This window comes from Chiloscyllium plagiosum, unplaced genomic scaffold (assembly GCF_037043375.1).
Source record: "Chiloscyllium plagiosum isolate Xiang-an unplaced genomic scaffold, Cpla_swu_hap1 HiC_scaffold_12, whole genome shotgun sequence".
Classification (NCBI taxonomy): Eukaryota; Metazoa; Chordata; class Chondrichthyes; order Orectolobiformes; family Hemiscylliidae; genus Chiloscyllium; species Chiloscyllium plagiosum.
The window spans coordinates 23,192,548-23,211,848 of record NW_028270150.1 but is presented as its reverse complement, the minus strand read 5'-3'; the positions used below and the strand labels follow the sequence as shown (position 1 = coordinate 23,211,848).

The 19,301-nt window shown below is 42.3% G+C and overlaps 1 long non-coding RNA gene across 1 annotated transcript; it reads left to right on the top strand.

Annotated features, from left to right (window-relative positions):
* Positions 1 to 2,570: 2,570 nt before the first annotated feature.
* Positions 2,571 to 19,036, top strand: LOC148148502 (uncharacterized). The gene is made up of 3 exons (XR_015758742.1): positions 2,571 to 2,635; positions 13,516 to 13,743; positions 18,861 to 19,036. It is a non-coding gene; the product is annotated as an uncharacterized LOC148148502 (long non-coding RNA).
* Positions 19,037 to 19,301: the final 265 nt, after the last annotated feature.

Sequence of the window (19,301 nt, the reverse complement as noted above, 5' to 3'; positions counted from 1 at the left end):
TGCATCCATTATATTCAAATCATTCGATCCAAATGAGTAGTTGTCATGATGGTGTCTTTACAAAATTACATATTTTGTAAAGAAGGCTAATGTAACCTTTCCAAATGGACACAGCATCTCCCAGAGATCCCCCAGTACATGACAGATCTTAGGTAAAAGTGAGGACTGCAGATGCTGGAAATCAGAGTTTAAATTAGAGTGGTGCCGCCTGACCTGCTGTACTTTTGCAGCACCACTCTAATCAAAACATGACTGATTTTGTTGACCGTTCTAAGCGTCTGAGAATTAAAAGCTTCAGAGAAGACAGAAAATTGGAAGAACACCACAGAAAATTCCAAAGAATTTTGCTTTATGAAACAATAATTAATCAATGTTAATGTAACAGCCATCGGAATTTTAATCTGTATAAGATGAGTTATGAGACACATCTTTTAGAGCTCGGAGAAAAACTGTGGAGACACCATCAGAAAGGAGAGGTCTCAGCCAAAAGAAGCACAAGGGAAAAGCCAAACCAGCTGATGGACTGCTGTATTGAGTCAGGGGAAAGTGGGGACTGCAGATGCTGGAGATCAGAGTCGAGAGTGTGGTGCTAGAAAAGCACAGCAGGTCAGGCAGCATCCGAGGAGCAGCAGAGTCGACCTTTTGACCATAAGCTCTTCATCAAGAATGCTATAGTGAGTCAGGCTATGAAGAGTCACATCGTGTAGTGCCATAAAGGCAAAATAAATTCATGTTGATTCCCACCTAGAATGTTTTCTACGTAGTTCACCTGTAGAGGAAACCTCCAGCCATTCAACTACTGAAGCCATTGCAAAAGCTGAATTTGGATTTCAACTCCTTCATCTCAGAAAGAGAGTCTACAGGGAAATAACAGATCTGCAATGAATACCTGATCTTATTTCATCTTTATAAGTATCTTTTTTCATCTTTATAAGTATCTTTTATCCAAACCTACTTTGAATCTTTTTAAGATAATAACAATCATTTTTACTTAGCAATGTTTGATGATAGTAACATAATAAATTATCATTTGTTTGGATTACTTTTAAATTGGAACACTTAAGAAACTAAGAAATATGCTCAAATCTGCACCTCATGAACTGCTCCGTGGACCTTGTATAAGCATGATGTGGAGGTGCCGGTATTGAACTTGGATGGACAAAGTTGATGATCAAATGACACTGGGTTATAGTCCAACAGGTTTATTTGAAACTGCAAACATTTGGAGCCTGAGGAAAGAGCAGGTGCTCCAAAAGCGGTTTCAAATAAACATGTTGGACTATAACCCGGTGTCGTGTGATTTTTGACTTTGTGTAAATATGACACCTAAGGGCCTGTTTCCACACTGTGGGGATTCTATTCTGTTCTGTTCTAATACTAGTCACTGAGGAAATGTCATTGTCTAGTCGTCTATAAAAAAGCAACAATTCACATTTCTCTTTTCTGTTTCGGAGTCAGTTTTTGTGCCCACACTGCTAGTGTCCACTTATCAAACAAGCTTTAAATACACAGATTCAAAAATATTTCATGTTATTTATCTTCCAGTTTTGCTGCTTCAGTGCTTCAAACAGCATAAATCAAGGTGTTTTGTTCAATGTCTATGAAGGGTTCTGATACATTAGATAAGGGAAACTGTTTCTTCTGACAGAGGTTTGATAACTAGATGACACAGATTTAAGATTATTGTCAAAGGAACTAGATGGAAATAAGGAGCTTTCTTTTAGCATTGAGTTATCATGAGCTGGAAACCACAACCTGAATGGGTGAAGGAAATAGTTTTAATTGCAACTTCCAAATGGCAACTGGAAATATACGTGGGAAGAAAAATAATGTAGAGCTGTTTGGAAGGAAGAATAGTATGGAACTAATGAGATGACTATTCTACTGAGCCAGCACAGGGACAATTAGATGAATGGCTTTCTTGTGTGGCGTAGGATTGTATGGTTCTGAGGACAGTTTCTATTTAGGTCTTCTCTGGCTCTGCTTTGTTTTATAGAATAATGCACTGGTTTCTCATCTGGCCAGTTGCATTTAGCTAAACAACATTATGGACAACACACAGTCATCTTCAAGTCCTGTCTAAGAGATTGCTACTTTTTTTCCCAATGTCTAGTGTAGCCCAATTAATGCAGCCAGAAACCTTCAAAATATTCAAAACATTCACTTCTAATTCAACAATACCAAAAGTGAACAAATAAAACATACAGAAGCCACATTTGCCTTTGGGAACACTTAGGGCCTGTTTGCCTTTGAAGCATCTACAAACTTCAGTCACTGCACTGTATGCACTTATAATCAGTGCACATAACTCACATCCACTGGAACTTTGTATCGATTCATTCCACTAAAACCAAAATACTATGATTGCTGGAAATCTGAAATAAAAAGCGAAAGCACTGCAAAACCCAACAGGTCTTGCAGCAACTGTGGAGAGAGAAACAGAGTTAATGTTTTGAGTCCACTATGATTCTTATTCAAGTTTCCAAATAAATGTTTTTTCAAATCTCAACTTCCAAAGTTTTCTCACCTTCCGAAGTTTTATCAGTATTTTTTCCTTTTCATTACAGCCATTTTCAGCAGCTTGGGAAATTCCTCTGCTCCTTCCCCTTCCCTTGATCAGTGATGGATTTGTCGGGTGAGCTATGAACAGCTTGTGTTGAATTTTAATTTGGTTGCAGGTTGTCTTGTCACCAGAGAACTGCACCAGAGATCTTTCTTCTTCAGAAACATCACTGCAGCTTGATATGCCGCAAATAAAATGCAACGTTTGGTTGAGTGAATGTATCATATTGCATCCTTGCCCTTGTACATAATACAATATGAATTGTCCAGTTGGTTTATCGAGTACCATTCAGCCAGCTAATTCCCTGCTCTTACTCTTCATTTTGCTGGATTCTGAATTCAGGGGTTATAAATGCGCGGTAGCTACCATGTCACAGAATGGTTACAGCACAGAAGGAGACCATTCAGCCTCTTGTAACTGTGTTGCCTCTCTGAAGAAGCAATTCACATTTGTGGGTGGCACGGTGGCTCAGTGGTTAGCACTGCTGCCTTACAGTGCCAGGGATCCAGGCTCGCTTACAGCCTTGGGTGACTGTCTGTGTGGTGTTTGCACATTCTCCCCATGTCTGTGGGGGTTTGCTCTGGTTTCCTCCCACAATTCAAAGATGTGCAGGTTAGGTGGATTGGCCAGGCTAAAGTGCCCATAGTGTTAGGTGCATTAGTCAGAGGGAAATGTATCTGGGTGGGTTACTTTTCGGAGGGTCGGTGTGGACTTGTTGAGCTGAAGGGCCTGTTTCCACACTGTCGGGAATCTAATCTCTATCCACTCTCTGTAACTCTGCACATTCTTTCTTTCCAAATAATAATCCAATTCTCTGCTTGGCGCTTCAGTTGATGTTGCCTCTCGCTTCTAGTTTTTTTTAACTCCAAAAGAAACAGTCCCAACTTTTCCAAATTCTCAATGTAAATGCAATTCCTCATCCTTGGATCCTTTTGTTCTGCATCATCTCCAACGTTTCCACATTCCTTTTTGAAGTGTGATGCCCACAATCTGAAGCAATTCTCCACTTGAGGTTGGGCCAAGTATTCAATACACATTTAAAACAACTTCCTTATACGTTTCTATGAAGCTTTGGACTGATAAATCCGATAAAGAATTCAGGAAGCATGTCTTTCCCAGGAAGTGAATTCTATACCAGAAGGAATACGTTGAAGAGGAAACCAAATAAATGCATGAAAATGAAAGGAGTAAAAGGAATGGGTTGGATGAAGAGGGGTAGAAGATGACGCGTGGAGAATAAATACCAAAATCAATCTGATGGGCTGAATGGCCTGTTTGGGCTTAAAGTTTATGTGCGAGCCCTCTTGTCATTAATACAGTTAACAGAAAAGCTGTTGCACTGTTTGGTTTTAAATACTTGACTGTCTTTGTTTCCCCAAAAGTATCTTAGCTGATGTGTGAAGCATCTTAAACCGTGCTTTCACAGCTGAGGCTATCTCCTGTGGGACCTGCACAATCACTTTGTTCTTCTTGGAAGAACTCAGCATAATTAATGAGATCCACTTTCATGACATTCTGCCATTTCAAAACACAAATTCTACTTTACCAGATCCTGCAGAGTATTTGCATTCATAGGATGACAGAGACAGGACTGTAGGCTATTTAATCCCGCAAGCATGTTCCACCATTTAATTTGATCATAACTTCACCTGTACTAGGTAAGATATTTGTCAAATAAAATCACACTTTTACATTTTCCAATTAACCCTTCAATAGCTGTGGAAGTGGAGGGTGGTTGGGGGGATCTCTAGACTCTCACCACACTTTGCTTAAAGGTGAACCAGCTGACATTACCCCAAATGACCAAACTCTAATCGACTACCTGGTCAGGTCCACGCCCCCCTACGACCCACCCTCCCATCCTGGCACTTTCCCCTGCCACCGCAGGAACTGTAAAACCTGCACCCACACCTCCTCCCTCACCTCTATCCAAGGCCCTAAAGGAGCCTTCCACATCCATCAAAGTTTTACTTGCACATCCACTAATATCATTTATTGTATCCGTTGCTTCCGATGCGGTCTCGTTTACACTGGGGAGACTGGGTGCCTCCTAGCAGAGTGCTTTAGGGAACCCGCACCAATCAACCACACAGCCCCGTGGCCCAACATTTCAACTCCCCCTCCCACTCTGCCAAGGACATGGAGGTCCTGGGCCTCCTTCACCGCCGCTCCCTCACCACCAGACGCCTGGAGGAAGAACGCCTCATCTTCCGCCTCGGAACACTTCAAACCCAGGGCATCAATGTGGACTTCAACAGCTTCCTCATTTCCCCTTCCCCCACCTCATCCTAGTTTCAAACTTCCAGCTCAGCACTGTCCCCATGACTTGTCCGGACTTGGCCGACCTGCCTAGCTCCTTTTCCAACTATCCACTCCACCCTCTCCTCCCTCACCTATCACCTTCATCTCCTCCCCCACTCACCCATTGTACTCTATGCTACTCTCTCCCCACACCCACCCTCCCCTAGCTTATCTCTCCATGCTTCAGGCTCACTGCCTTTATTCCTGATGAAGGGCTTTTGCCCGAAACGTCGATTTCGCTGCTCGTTGGATGCTGCCTGAACTGCTGTGCTCTTCCAGCACCACTGATCCAGAATCTAATCATAGTTGTGCCTTGGAACTCACTGACCAAAAAAGTCATTCCTCATGCTATCAACAAATGTAGAGCTCGGAAGCAGGCCATTCAGCCCTGTGTCTGTGCCTATCTGAAAAGAGCTATCCAGGTAATTCCTCTGCCCAGCTCTTACTCTGTAACCTTGAAGCTTTATGGAACTTCAAGCACATATTCTGGAGCGATGAGGATTTCTGGCAATTATTACCCTTTCAGAAGAAGATCTCCCGATTTACATCGCCCTTGGTGTGAGACAAGAAAAAAACTTCGTATCGCCTCTCCGGTTCTTTGAACTATTAAATTCTGGAATGGTTCTTGCAGATTGGAATCTAACAAATGTCACTTCACTATTTAAAAGGAAACAAGAGAGCTACAGGTCTGTTAACTTTGCATGAGTCAAAGGAAAATGAGAGAATATCATTGTTAAAAATTCTAGAGGCCAAAATATTGAACATTTTCAAGAAGGAGTCAGGTACAGTTCTTAGGGCTCGTAAGGAATCAAAGAGTATGGGGAGACAGTAGGACCAAAGTATTGAGTTTGACAATCAGCTATGGTCATATCTATTTATTGGTTTGGTTTGTTGATTTGATTTATTATTGTCACATGTACCGAGGTAAAGTGAAAAATTTTGTTTTGCATACTGTACTGGTAGATCATACCATACAAAGTGGTAGAAAGGTGCAAAACTTGACCTACTCTTGTGAAATAAAGCAGGGCAGGTGACTGAGGTGCCAGTGGGGGAGCACTTTGGGGCCAGTGACCATAATTCTAATTGTTTTAAAATACTGATGGAAAAAGGATAGACTGGATGTAAAAGTTGTTCTAAATTGGAGGAAGGCTAACTTTGGCAGTATTCGGCAAGAACTTTCAAAAGTTGATTGAGGGCAAATGTTTGCAGGTAAAGGGCCAGCTGGAAAATGTGAAGCCTTCAGAAATGAGATAATGGGAGTCCAGAGACAGTATATTCTTGATAGGGTGAAAGGAAAGGCTGGTAGGTGTAGGAAATGCTGGATCTTGAGAGAAATTGAGGGTTTTATTAAGAAAAAGAAAGAAGCATAAGTCAGGTTTCGACAGGAGAGATTGAGTGAAGGAAAAAGGGGGTATATAAATGAATATTTTGCATCAGTGTTTACTGTGAAGACAAACATGGTCGATATAGAATGTAGGGAAATAGATTGTGACATCTTGACAAATGTCTATAATACAGAGGAGGAAGTACTGGATAGCTTGAAACATATAAAGGTGGATAAATTCCCAGGACCTGATCAGTTGTACCCTAGAGCTCTGTGGGAAGCTTGGGAAGTGATTGCCGGGTCCTCTGCTGAGATATTTGTATCATTGATAGTCACAGATGAGGTGCCGGAAGACTAGTGGTTGGGTAACGTGGTGCCACTATTTAAGAAAGGTGGTAAGGACAAGCTAGGAAACTATAGACCGATGAACCTGATGTTGGTAGTGGGCAAGTTGTTGGAGGGAATCCTGAGGGACAGTATTTACACGTATTTGGAAAGGCAAGGACTGCTTAGGGATAATCAGCATAGCTTTGTGCATGGGAAATCATGTCTCACAAACTTGATTGAGTTTTTGAAGAAGTTGTTGTGGTTCTGTTCACCGAGCTGGGAATTTGTGTTGCAGACGTTTTGTCCCCTGTTGATGGTTGTGTAGCAATGATCAAAGATGTTCGGCCTTCTGGTAGGACAGGGGACATGTTGATAGTATTTTGATAGCACCCTCTTGAGGTTGGCCTAGTGGAAGTCATTGGCTACGAGGAACAAGGCTTCAGGGTCGTATGTCTCAAGTCCATTTATAGCAGTATACATTTCATCAAGACCACTCTTCACTTCCGCATGGGGTGGTATGTAAACTGCTGTCAGGATAGCGGAGGTGATCTCGCGCGGCAGGAAGTAGCGAATAGTTGTATCGAGTAGTGGAGCAGGCTCAAGGAGTCAAATGGTTTTCTCATGCTCCTATTTTCTGTGTTTCTTTGTTTCTTTTCTATGTGTCTTACTATGCCCCCTAGTTATTGACTATCTACTAAAGGAAACTGGATCTTCCACTCTGTCTAACCCCCTCAAACACCTTTCCCAATAGCCTAATTTGTTTCAAAGAAAACAAATCCAGTCTATTAAATCTTTTCTGCTATCCTGGCAAAATCCTTATAAAACAATCACATCCTTCCTTCAGTAAGGAATCTTACAAGGGTAGGCAATGGTCTGGTGGTATTATCATTGGGCTAATCCAATGAACCAGGTAACGTTTTGTGGACCCAAGTTTGAATCCTGCCATGGTAGATGGTGGAATTTGAACTCAATAAAAATTTTGAATTAAGAGTCTAATTAAGGTCATGAACCCATTGCCAATTGTCAGGAAAAACCCATCCGGGTCACTAATGTCCTTTAGGGAAGGAATCTGCCATCCTCATCTGGTCTGTCCTACATGTGACTCCAGACCCACAGCAATGTGGTTGACTCCTAATTACCCGATGGCCAATTAGAGATAGGTAATAAATGCTGGCCTGGCCAGTGATGCCCTCGTCCTGTGAGTGAATAAGAAAACAAACTATTTTGTTTGTGGTGTAACTCATTTTATTCAGTTTTAACATTACTGTCTGGTACAGTCCATTTCTCAGCTATTAAAAGAAGGTGTCCCATAATTCCTTCTTAACCATCTTATTTCCCTGTCCTGCCACCTTAAGGGATATGTACTCCAATATCTTCCTGTTACTTTACACTCTTTAGTATTTTACTATTCGCTGTGGATTTCCCTTTGTCTGCCCTGCACAAATGCACACTTCACACTTACCAGATTGAAACTCATTTGTCACTTCCCTGGTCTCCAGACCAGTCCACTGATATCTACCTATGGTGTAAAGCTTTCTTCCTCAAGTTAATCCTTCAGCAAATTTTTGTATTATCTGTGAATTTCTTAACCATGTGCTATCCAGTTAAATCTAATTCACTGATATACACGATGAGTAACAAGGAGTCACAGCCCAGCAGAAACCAAGGGGAAAGAGTCTTTAAGCCACAGAAACAACTACTGACCATTATCCTTCACTTCCTGCTAACAACTCTGAATCCAGCTTGCCATTGGCTTGCCTTTGGTTTCCATGAACTTTTAATGCAATGAGCAACCTGCCTTGTGGATCTTGCTAAAATCTATGCACTCTAGATGATGATGAGGGAACTCTCACCTCCCTGTGATCTCTATCCCTTATGTTCAACCAGATAGAAAACAGACCTTTTGGTCCAACTCGTCCATGCTGAACAAATATCCTGAATAAATCTAGTCCCAACTGCCAACATTTGGCCCTTTTCCCTCTAAATCATTTCTATTCATATGCCCATCCAAATGCCTTTTAAATGTTGTAATTGTACCAGCTTCCACCTCTTCCTCTGACAGCTCATTCCATACATGCACCACCCTCTGTGTGAAAACATTGCCCCTTAGGTCCCTTTTATATTTTTCTCCTCTCACTTTAAACCTATGCCCTCTAGTTTTGGACTCCCTTACCCTGGGAAAAGACCTTACCATAGCCATGCCCCTTATGATTTTACTAATCTCTATCAGGTCACCCCTCAGTCTCCAATGCTCCAGGGAAAAAAGGCCCACCATATTCAGCCTGTCCCTATCATTGGAAACCTCCAACCCCAGCAACATCCTTGTCAATTGTTTATGAATCCTTTCAAGTTTAACAACATCATTTCAATAGCAGGGAGACCAGAATTGAACACAGTATTCCAAAAGTGGCCTAACCAATGTCTGGAACTGTGGGTCCACGAAATCTCCACTCCTATGCTCAATGCATTGACTAATAAAGGCAAGTGTACCAAATGCCTGCTTCACTATCCTGTCTACCTGCGATTCTACTTTCAAGGATTCTATCAAGAAGGAGTGATTGGAAATGGTGCTCTGTTCTTCTTTTATTAGTCTATTATGACTAATTAGAATGGACGGCTTTGAGGTATGTAGGGAAGAGGTGTTGGAAATTCTGGAAAGGGTGAAAATAGATAAGTCCCCTGGGCCTGATGGCATTTATGCTAGGATTCTCTTGGAAGCAAGGGAGGAGATTGCAGAGCCATTGGCCTTGATTTTTATGTCCTCGTTGTCTACAGGAATACTGCCAGAAGACTGGAGGATGGCAAATGTAGTTCCCTTGTTCAAGAAGGGGAGTAAGGATAACCCTAGTAACTATAGGCCGGTGAGTCTCACTTCTGTTGTGGGCAAAGTCTTAGAGAGAATTGTAAGGGATAGGATTTATGAACATCTGGATAGGAATAATGTGGTCAAGGATAGTCAGCATGGTTTTGTGAAGGGCAGGTCGTGCCTCACAAACCTTATTGAATTCTTTGAGAAGGTGACTAAGGAGGTGGACGAGGGTAAAGCGGTAGATATGGTGTATATGGATATTAGTAAGGCGTTTGATAAGGTTCCCCATGGTAGACTACTGCAAAAAATACGGAGGTATGGCATTGAGGGTGAGTTGGAGGGTTGGATTAGGAGTTGTCTGGCTGGAAGAAGACAGAGGGTAGTAGTTGATGGTAAAGGTTCATCTTGGAGTGCAGTTACTAGCGGTGTTCTGCAAGGATCTGTTTTGGGACCATTGTTGTTTGTCATTTTTATAAATGACCTGGAGGAGGGGCTAGAAGGTTGGGTGAGCAAGTATGCGGATGATACGAAAGTCGGTGGAGTTGTTGACAGTGAGGAAGGATGTGGCAGGTTACAGCGGGATATAGATAAGCTGCAGAACTGGGCAGAAAGGTGGCAAATGGAGTTCAATGTAGGTAAGTGTGAGGTGATTCACTTTGGTAAGAGTAACAGAAAGATGAGGTACTGGGCTAATGGTCGGATACTTGGTAGTGTGGATGAGCAGAGGGATCTTGGTGTCCATGTACACAGATCTCTGAAAGTTGCCACCCAGGTAAATAGTGCGGTGAAGAAGGCATATGGCGTACTGGCTTTTATTGGTAGAGGAATTGAGTTCTGGAGTCCTGAGGTTATGTTGCAGTTGTATAAGACTCTGGTGCGGCCGCATCTGGAGTATTGTGTGCAGTTTTGGTCGCCATACTATAGGAAGGATGTGGAGGCACTGGTTAGGGGTGACTTGATAGAGGTGTACAAGATGATTAGGGGTTTAGATAGGGTTGACCATGAGAACCTTTTTCCACGTATGGGTCAACTATTACGAGGGGGCATAGCTTTAAATTAAGGGGTGGTAGGTATAGGACAGATGTTAGGGGTAGATTCTTTACTCAGCGAGTCGTGAGTTCATGGAATGCCCTGCCAGTAGCAGTGGTGGACTCTCCCTATATATGGGCATTTAAACGGGCATTGGAAGGCATATAGAGGATAGTGGGCTAGTGTAGGTTAGGTGGGCTTGGATCGGCGCAACATCGAGGGCCAAAGGGCCTGTACTGCGCTGTATTTTTCTATGTTCTATGTTCTATGATGTTGATAAGGGATGTGGAACATTTAGTCAAGAACTTACTTCAGGTTGAGGAGGCAAGGATCAGACAAGGCTCTAGAGGTTTACAAGGTAGCCAGGGAAGAACTGAAGAATGGACTTAGGAGAGATAGAAGGGGGGCACAAAAAGTTTTACTGGGTAGGATTAAGGAAAACCATAAGGCATTCTACACTTATGTGAGGAACAAGAGGATGGCCAGAGTGAGGGCAGAGCTAATTAGGAATAGTGAAGGGAACTTGTGCCTGGAGTTAGAGGAGATAGGGGAGGCCCTGAATAAATACTTTGCTTCAGTATTCACTACTGAGAGGGACTTTGACATTTGTGAGGACAGCGTGAAACAGACTGATATGTTCGAACACGTTGATGTCAAGAAGGAGGATGTGCTGAAAATTTTGAAAAACATAAGGATAGATAAATCCCCTGGACCAAATGGGATTACTATGGGAAGTGAGGGAATAAATTGCTATGCTTTTGGTAATGATCTCTATGTCCTCACTGCCCACTGGAGTAGTGCCAGATGATTGGAGGGTGGCAAATGTTATTCCATTGTTCAAGAAATTGGATAGGGATAACCCTGGGAATTACAGACCACTCAGTCTTACATCTGTGGTGGGCAATTTATTGGAGAGGATTCTGAGAGACAGGATTTATGATTGTTTGGAAAGCCATAGTTTGATTAGAGATAGTCAGCATGGTTTTATGAGGGTAAAAACAGGTTCTGCCTCACAAACCTTATTGAATTATTTGAGGATGTGACAAAACACATTGATGAAGGTAGAGTATTAGATGTAGTGTACATGGATTTTAACAAGGCGTTTGGTAGAATCATTCAGAAAGTAAGGAGGCAGGGGATACAGGGAAATCCGGCTATCTGGACACAGAACTGGCTGGCCCACAGAAGACAGAAGGTGGTGGTGACTTGGATGAGGAAGCGGAAGGGTGGGTTAATAAGTTTGCCAATGACATGAAGATTGGTGAAGTTGTGGACAGTGTGGAGGGCTGTTGTAGGTTGAATCAGGACATTGACAGGGCTGATAAGTGGTAGATGGAGTTCAACTTGGAAAAGTGTGAAGTAATTCACTTTGGAAGGTCAAATTTGAATGCAGAATACAGAGTTAAAGGCAGGATTCTTGGCAGTGTGAAGGAACAGAGAGATCTTGGGGTCCATGTTCATTGATCCCTCAAAGTTGCCACCCAAGTCAATGAGGTTGTTAAGAAGGCGTATCGTGTGTTGGCTTTCGTTAGCAGCGGGATTGAGTTTAAGAGCTTCGAGTTTATACTGCAGCCCCTGGTTAGACCACACTTAGAATATTGCGTTCAGTTCTGGTCGCCTCATTATAAGAAAGATGTGGAGGCTTTGGAGAGGGTGCAGAGGAGCTTTACCAGGATGTTGCCTGGACTGAAGGGCATGTCTTATGAAGAAAGGTTGAGGGAGCCAGTGCTTTTCTTATTGGAGCAAAGAAGGATGAGAAGTGACTTGATAGAGGTGTACAAGATGATGAGAGGCAGAGATAGAGTGGATAGGCAGAGATTTTTTCCCAGGGCAGAAATGGCTATCATGAGGGGGCAGAATTTTAAGGTGATTGGAGGAAGGTTTAGGGGATATGACAGAGGAAGGTTCTTGACACAGAGAGTGGTGGATGTATGGATTGCGCTGCTAGCAGTGTAGTAGAGTCAGATACATTAGGGACATTTAAGTGACTCTTGGATAGGCACATGGGAGATAGTACAATGAAGGATGTGTCAGTTAGTTTGAACTTAGAGTAGGATAAAAGGTTGGCACAATATCGAGGGCCAGAGGGCCTGTACTGTGCTATATTGTTCTATGTTTGATGTTCTATGATAAATTTACAAGCACAAATACAAAGCACCCTGGAACCATTTCATTTTACATCAGCATTTACAAATGAACTTACAAACATCAAAACCCTGGTTCTTTCCTGAAGTTAAAACAATTTCACAGTCACAAATTAGTGTTCCTGTGCAGTGTTCCCACTGAGGTTTTTGGCTGCTGCTTTCCCCTTGTTCATTTTGACTGCTGATACTACTCTACCGAAATACACATTTCTTTAAACCCAAAGTCACAGCTGTGTCAAAGATTGTCTCAAACAATTCTCATCAAATCTGAAATAATACAACCATTTCACAATAGTCCATTGACCCATAAAGGCAGTTTTGATGAGGAAGGTACTGGTTATATCAGGTTCGTTTCATTTTAATCTAAAAAGGTTCTCTGAAATCAGTATTTGCAAGGTCATTCATATGCAGTGCCTCTAAGTCTGAAGGTGTGCTCCGAGTTCTACTGTTTGTAGATGTATCCCTACAGCGTGACTGCCTTTTGACTCCTGTATTGACTAGACACTCAGAGTGCACATATCAGATTAACCATGTCTTGTGGAATGCTTAGATGCAGAATTTGACCAATTTCTGAAAACTATCCATCACAAACAGCATTCCAGCTAATTTTGATTTCATCTGCGCAGACCTCTGATGGCCATTCATGGGAGTGACTTCTGGGACCAGAAGTCAATGTGTGAATGGTGTCAGCATGCTGGTTACCATGGGTGGGCCCTCATTTGCTTTGAAATGTTCAATCTTTTTATTAAGTTGAACGTATTCTTGCTGAAGGACCAGCTACAGGACTCAACCGGTAAGTCTGACTCATCATCTGTCACCTTTAACCACTTCTCCTGCTTTGTGGTGGCAGATAACCTGACACTGACTTTCATTGTCATCTAATACAGTGGAATGTGAAAGGAATGGCAATATATAGTGATAAAGAGGCACAAGATGTTGTTATTTTTGGAATCTGCATTTAAAAAATACAGACAAATGGGTTTCACTTTTACTGATGTCGGTACTGTTGTCTCAACAGAGACAAACTGTGTATGACTCCGAGAGAGCCAGACCAATACCCGCAGATCCACAACATGATCAAAAAGAAGAAATTGCCTGGTCGGAACATCCAGGAAATTGCAAGAAAGAGACAACTTGCTCAACTAGAAAACAATTGCCTGATCCAGAAATCCAGGACACTGCATGGATAAAGTATTTACTTCAACAGCACATCTAACTTCCAGGAAGGAAATTCACAAGATTTTAGGTATTTCAAATAACAAAGTCAACAAGGAACAACATACTCAGTCTGGATTATCCAAGAGATAAAATATCCTAAGCTTAATGATCGACAGAAACAAAACCAATAGTTCTCAGTTAAAATACCAACCATTTTTCCATTTCAGAACAAAGTGTGTCCGAGCAAAATAGTGAAATTCCAAGTCTGTCTGCATTGATGAAGTCATGATTTGGAGATGCCGGTGCTGGACTGGGGTTTACAAAGTTAAAAATCACACAACACCAGGTTATAGTCCAACAGGTTTAATTGGAAGCACACTAGCTTTCGGAGTGCCGCTCCTTCACCAGGTGATTGAGTCACCTGATGAAGGAGCGACGCTCCGAAAGCTAGTGTGCTTCCAACTAAACCTGTTGGACTATAACCTGGTGTTGTGTGATTTTTAACTTTGCATTGATGAAGTCAGAAACTTGAGGGGAGATGGGAGGGTGGTGTTAGTGGTAAATATAGCTATACACACAAATGTATGCAGGGCTTATTATTGGGGTTATGGCTTGGGAAAGATGTTGTATAATGCAATGGTTCTGAAGGAGTTAATGTTCCTGTTACATTGGATTCCATCCATTCTGCTGATTTCACACAGTCTGTGGGTTCTTGGTTTTGTAGAGAGTAGATATAAATGCTGCTGGCTTTTAGGGTCCTAGTAATTATGCTTTACTATACTTATTGCTATAATGCAATAAGCCATGCTGTTAATTTAGAATAATGCCTCTCCTGGAAAGAGTGATATATCCTGTACCACTAATCATTACGCAGGCCAGAGATATAGTATCATAACTGATGAGATTTAACCAAAGCACAATTATTGTTTGTTGAAAACTTAGACAAAAGGAGGATGGATGGTAGCAAATTACCTCAAACAACAATGACCTTGTACCACAATTTGGCAGATGTGGTTAATAACCCAGCAAGGGCAATCAAGGTAATGTCACAATATGCATATGAAGTGCATATGGCTGCAGTAACTTGGATTTCCTGAATGAACAGTAACACTCTTTTTATTTTAATAAGTGCTGGGGCTGTTTTACCTGGAGCATTGGAGGGTGAAGGGTGACCTTATAGAGGTTTACAAAATTATGAGGGGCATGGATAGGGTAAATAGGTGAAGTCTTTTCTCTGGGATCAGGGAGTCCAGAACTAGAGAGCATAGGTTTAGGGTGAGAGGGGAAAGATATAAGAGAGACCTACGGGGCAACCTTTTCACCCAGACGTTGGTACGCGTATGGAATGAGTTGCCAGAGGAAGTGGTGGAGGCTGGTACAATTGCAACATTTAAGAGGCATTTGGATGGATATATGTCTAGGAAATGTTTGGAGGGATATGGGCCGGGTGCTGGCAGGTGGGACTAGATTGAATTGGGATATCTGGTCGGCATGGACAGGTTGGACTGAAGGGTCTGTTTCCGTGCTGTACATTTCTATGACTCTATGACTGTTTTGGGGAGAGTAGTCTTTTCTTGTACAACAGCTGATTTGAATTCCTTTTATGTACAATAGCAAGACTGATTTTAAAACACAATCCTACGCTTTGTGCCTGTGCCTTGCATGATCAGTTGCAAAGGCTGACACTTCTAATGGGATTGCTGTGTTTGAGTGCTGTCCTTTGTCAACAGGCTCATTGTTAGATAGTTGCTTGCAAAACCCAGCAATCAGCAAAGTAAGCTGTAGTTCAATATCTGTCTTTGATCTTCCTTCAAACATCTTTTGCTATAGCACATCAGCTGACATGCGGGGAACAGCACTGAATGCTCAGAATGCATCTACCTCCAATACCAGCTTTTCCATCCATCATTATGACATCACTCAATACGCCGCACAAGGCTGAAACATATTGTTCTTGACCTTCAGGCAGCTGAAGTGCGGTGTTTATATTTGGGAATCGTGATATATTTGAAATTGATTTCAAATCATATCTTCATTTCTGGTTTGCGTAGTTTATCAAGAAGGATGTACCTACCCTGACTAATCTACCCTCAGTTATCTCTCTCTTTAAATCCAGTGAATTCCATTTCTTTTGGACTAGCTACAAGGTCACATTTCTTGATTGTTCTGCATTCTTTACAGCTTGTCTTGTGGATGACTGTCAGAAAGCATTTGTCACATTTTTACAAGGTCTATCAGAATGCTACATGTTTTGTTCCCAGAGCATAAAAGCTTAGAAATAGCAGCCAGCTATCCAGCCTCTCAAGCTTGTTGCATTTTCAGTTAGATTTATATCTGCCCACCTTGGTTCCATAATTCTAAATACTCTTGGATCAAGTTATGAAGGCAGACTATGGGTCCCAACATTCACCAAGATCCCATTGACATCATTAATGCCTATATCAGCTTCCACTTACAGCAATTTGTAGCACCAAAACATTTTGAGCTGAAGTGTGAGGTAAAGTGTGTGACTAACAGGACGTGCCAGAAGATGCCATTAAGAATTCAGTGATTTCATGACATATGAGAAGAATGCACTGAATTAAAGAGCCAATATCATTAATTACATGGAAGCCTGCAGCTAAGATCACCTGCCCAGCCAGCTTGTACTGGTGGTTATAAAAATTATGACCACATCTGACTTTTATACCATTTAAAGAAATTGTCACAAGGTATCTGTGTCACGTCACACTGGGAGGTAGCTGGAGAATCATTCGTCAGGCTGCTGACACACACTTCAAGAATTAACCTTGGGCAATTCATGTAGCGTTGGCAGCAACATGCTACCATCATCCAATTTTAGTGATCACCCGTGCAAAAGTTGCCAGAACAGCAGGTTAGGCTAACACAACACAGTATGTGCTTCTTGAGACTTCATAGAGTCAGAGAGGTGTACAGCATGGAAACAGACCCTTCTTAAAGAGAGAATCATGGGGCTCCCAAAGGGGAGCTTTTGCATTTATGTCACATCAGAGTTCATTCTACAATACTTTCCACAGTGTGTATTTGACATGGCCACAGGTTATATTACTTAGCACAGTGATGGTTTCAATATATCCCTGGTAAGAGGCACGGCCTTACATGGGACATGGAGACTGTTGGCAAAACCAGCATTTATTGACCATCCTAATTTCTCTTAGAAGGTTATGGTGAGCTGTTTCCTTGAACCACCAAACTCACATAATGAGGTACAGTACTGTTATATTGTGAACATCAGGACTTTGCCCCAGCAACTTTGAAGGAAAATTGACATAGTGTCAAGTTAGGATGTAAAACTTACAGATAGTGATTTCCCATGTGACTGCTGCTTATGTTCTTTTCTAGTGGAAGCCCTAGGTTTGGAAGGGGCCGTCAAAGTGGACCTCCTGAGTTCAAGCAGTGCATACAGACAGGTTCTGCTATGTTTGTGAGAAAGAGAATGAATGCTGAGGCTGGTGGTTATGATGCCATCAAGCAGGCTTATTTCTCCTGGAAGGTGTCAAGCTTCTTAAGAGTTCTTGGAGCTGCAATCATCCAGGCAAGTGCGGATTATTCCATCACACTCCTGACTTGTGCCTTGTTGATAGTAGACAAGGTTTTAGTGTGTCAGAGGATGAGTTACGCATTAGAAATTCCTAGCATCTGACTTTCTTTTGTAGCTGCAGTATTTATATTCCCAGTCCTGTTCAGCTTCTGGTCAATGGTAACTCTCAGGATGTGATAGTGTGGAAATCCAGCAATAGTAGTGCCTATGAACGTCAAAGGGCAATGGTTAGATTCTCTTGTTGGAAATGTCTATTACCTGCCACTTGTATGGCACAAGCAATACTTGCCATTTCTGAGTCCAAATCTGAATATCTTCCAGGTCTTTCTGCATTTGAATATAGACTATGTCAGCATTTGAGTTAACTTTGCCTAGCATGTCTTGGGTGCATCTTTCAGCATGCAGGTCATCCTGTGTTGTAGATCCACCAGGCTAGCAACCCTCTCTAGGTATGTTCCGTGCAGCTTCTGGCATGTTCTCCTGGTTTAAGGATAATGGTGGAGTGAAGGATATGCATTTACAGCATTACAAGATTACAGTTCGTGACTATGGTTTCCTAGTTTCAAGCCAGCACTACACGAGACAGTGGAGGATGTCCACAGCAGGATTTTGTCTCCACAAGGCCACTCCTAGCAATGCTGTCAGAAGAATAGAAGAATTAGGAACAGATGTAGACCATTCAGTCCTCTCATTTGCTCTATCATTCATTAATGTCATGGTTAATCTGAATGTGGCCTCAACTCCACTTCCCACTGCTGCCACCCCACATTATGGACATCTGCATTGGCCACAGGTAGATTAACTAGGACTCAGCAATTGGGCCACATCTGGTGGATGTGTCCTGCCTTTAGATTAGATTAGATTAGATTAGATTACAGTGTGGAAACAGGCCCTTCGGCCCAACAAGTCCACACCGACCCGCCGAAGCGAAACCCACCCATACCCCTACATTTACCCCTTACCTAACACTACGGGCAATTTAGTATGGCCAATTCACCTGACCCTGCACATCTTTGGACTGTGGGAGGAAACCGGAGCACCCGGAGGAAACCCACGCAGACACGGGGAGAACGTGCAAACTCCACACAGTCAGTCGCCTGAGGCGGGAATTGAACCCGGGTCTCTGGCGCTGTGAGGCAGCAGTGCTAACCACTGTGCCACCGTGCCGCCCACTAGGGGAGGGCATACTGAGGAATGGTGATGGTGGTACATATACTAGTGTTTGGAAATAAATTTGCTGAGTATGACTGTGCCAGGCTGCTGCTGGAACAGCCTATTGGACACCTCTCCCAAATATGGCACACGTATTAGTGAGGAGGATTTTCCCATGGTCAACCTACCTGGATTTATTGTTGCTGGACTTTTCTGCAGTGGTTTGACACAACTGATTGGTTTGCTGTACCATTTCAGAGGGAGTTGAGTCAACCACTTGGCTGTGAGTCTGGAGTCACATCTACATAAGGATGGCAGATTTCCTTTAGTAAAGGATTTTAGTGAACCAGATAGGTTTTTAGATCAATCAGTTTTCTCATGGTCACTATTATTGAGACTAGTGTTTTTTTAAAAATTAATTACACATGTATTAATTAATGAAATCGAAATGTGCCTGTTTGGGATTTCACCTCATATCTTTGGAACATTAGTCCAGGTATCGGTATTACCAGCCCAGCCATATGATCGCAGTGCTATTCTTGGATCATGGTGTTTCAGAAGCAGCAGGAGCGAGTTTATTGGAGCATCAAATGGGCTGTCACTCAGAAGACCCCAAGGTGACAGCTTCAAGGGACCATCAGAATGCAATTCATCAATAAAGTGCTCCTATTTATTCAACAGTGTGCCTTCGTCATCATTGCCATCGCTCCTTATCCCTTGCTTTCTCATAAATTATTGATCCTCCAGCTTTTATCCTAGAATGTCACATCACATCGGATCAGATTTCTGTGACCCTACACAACCCTGCAAATTGAATAAGGAACTGAGTATACTTTAAGAGCCCCTTTTCCTGTAAAGCTACAATCACTAGAGGGCAAACAGCACATTCTCCTTTCTTATGGAAGACTGAAATGTTAATCTAAGCTGCAATC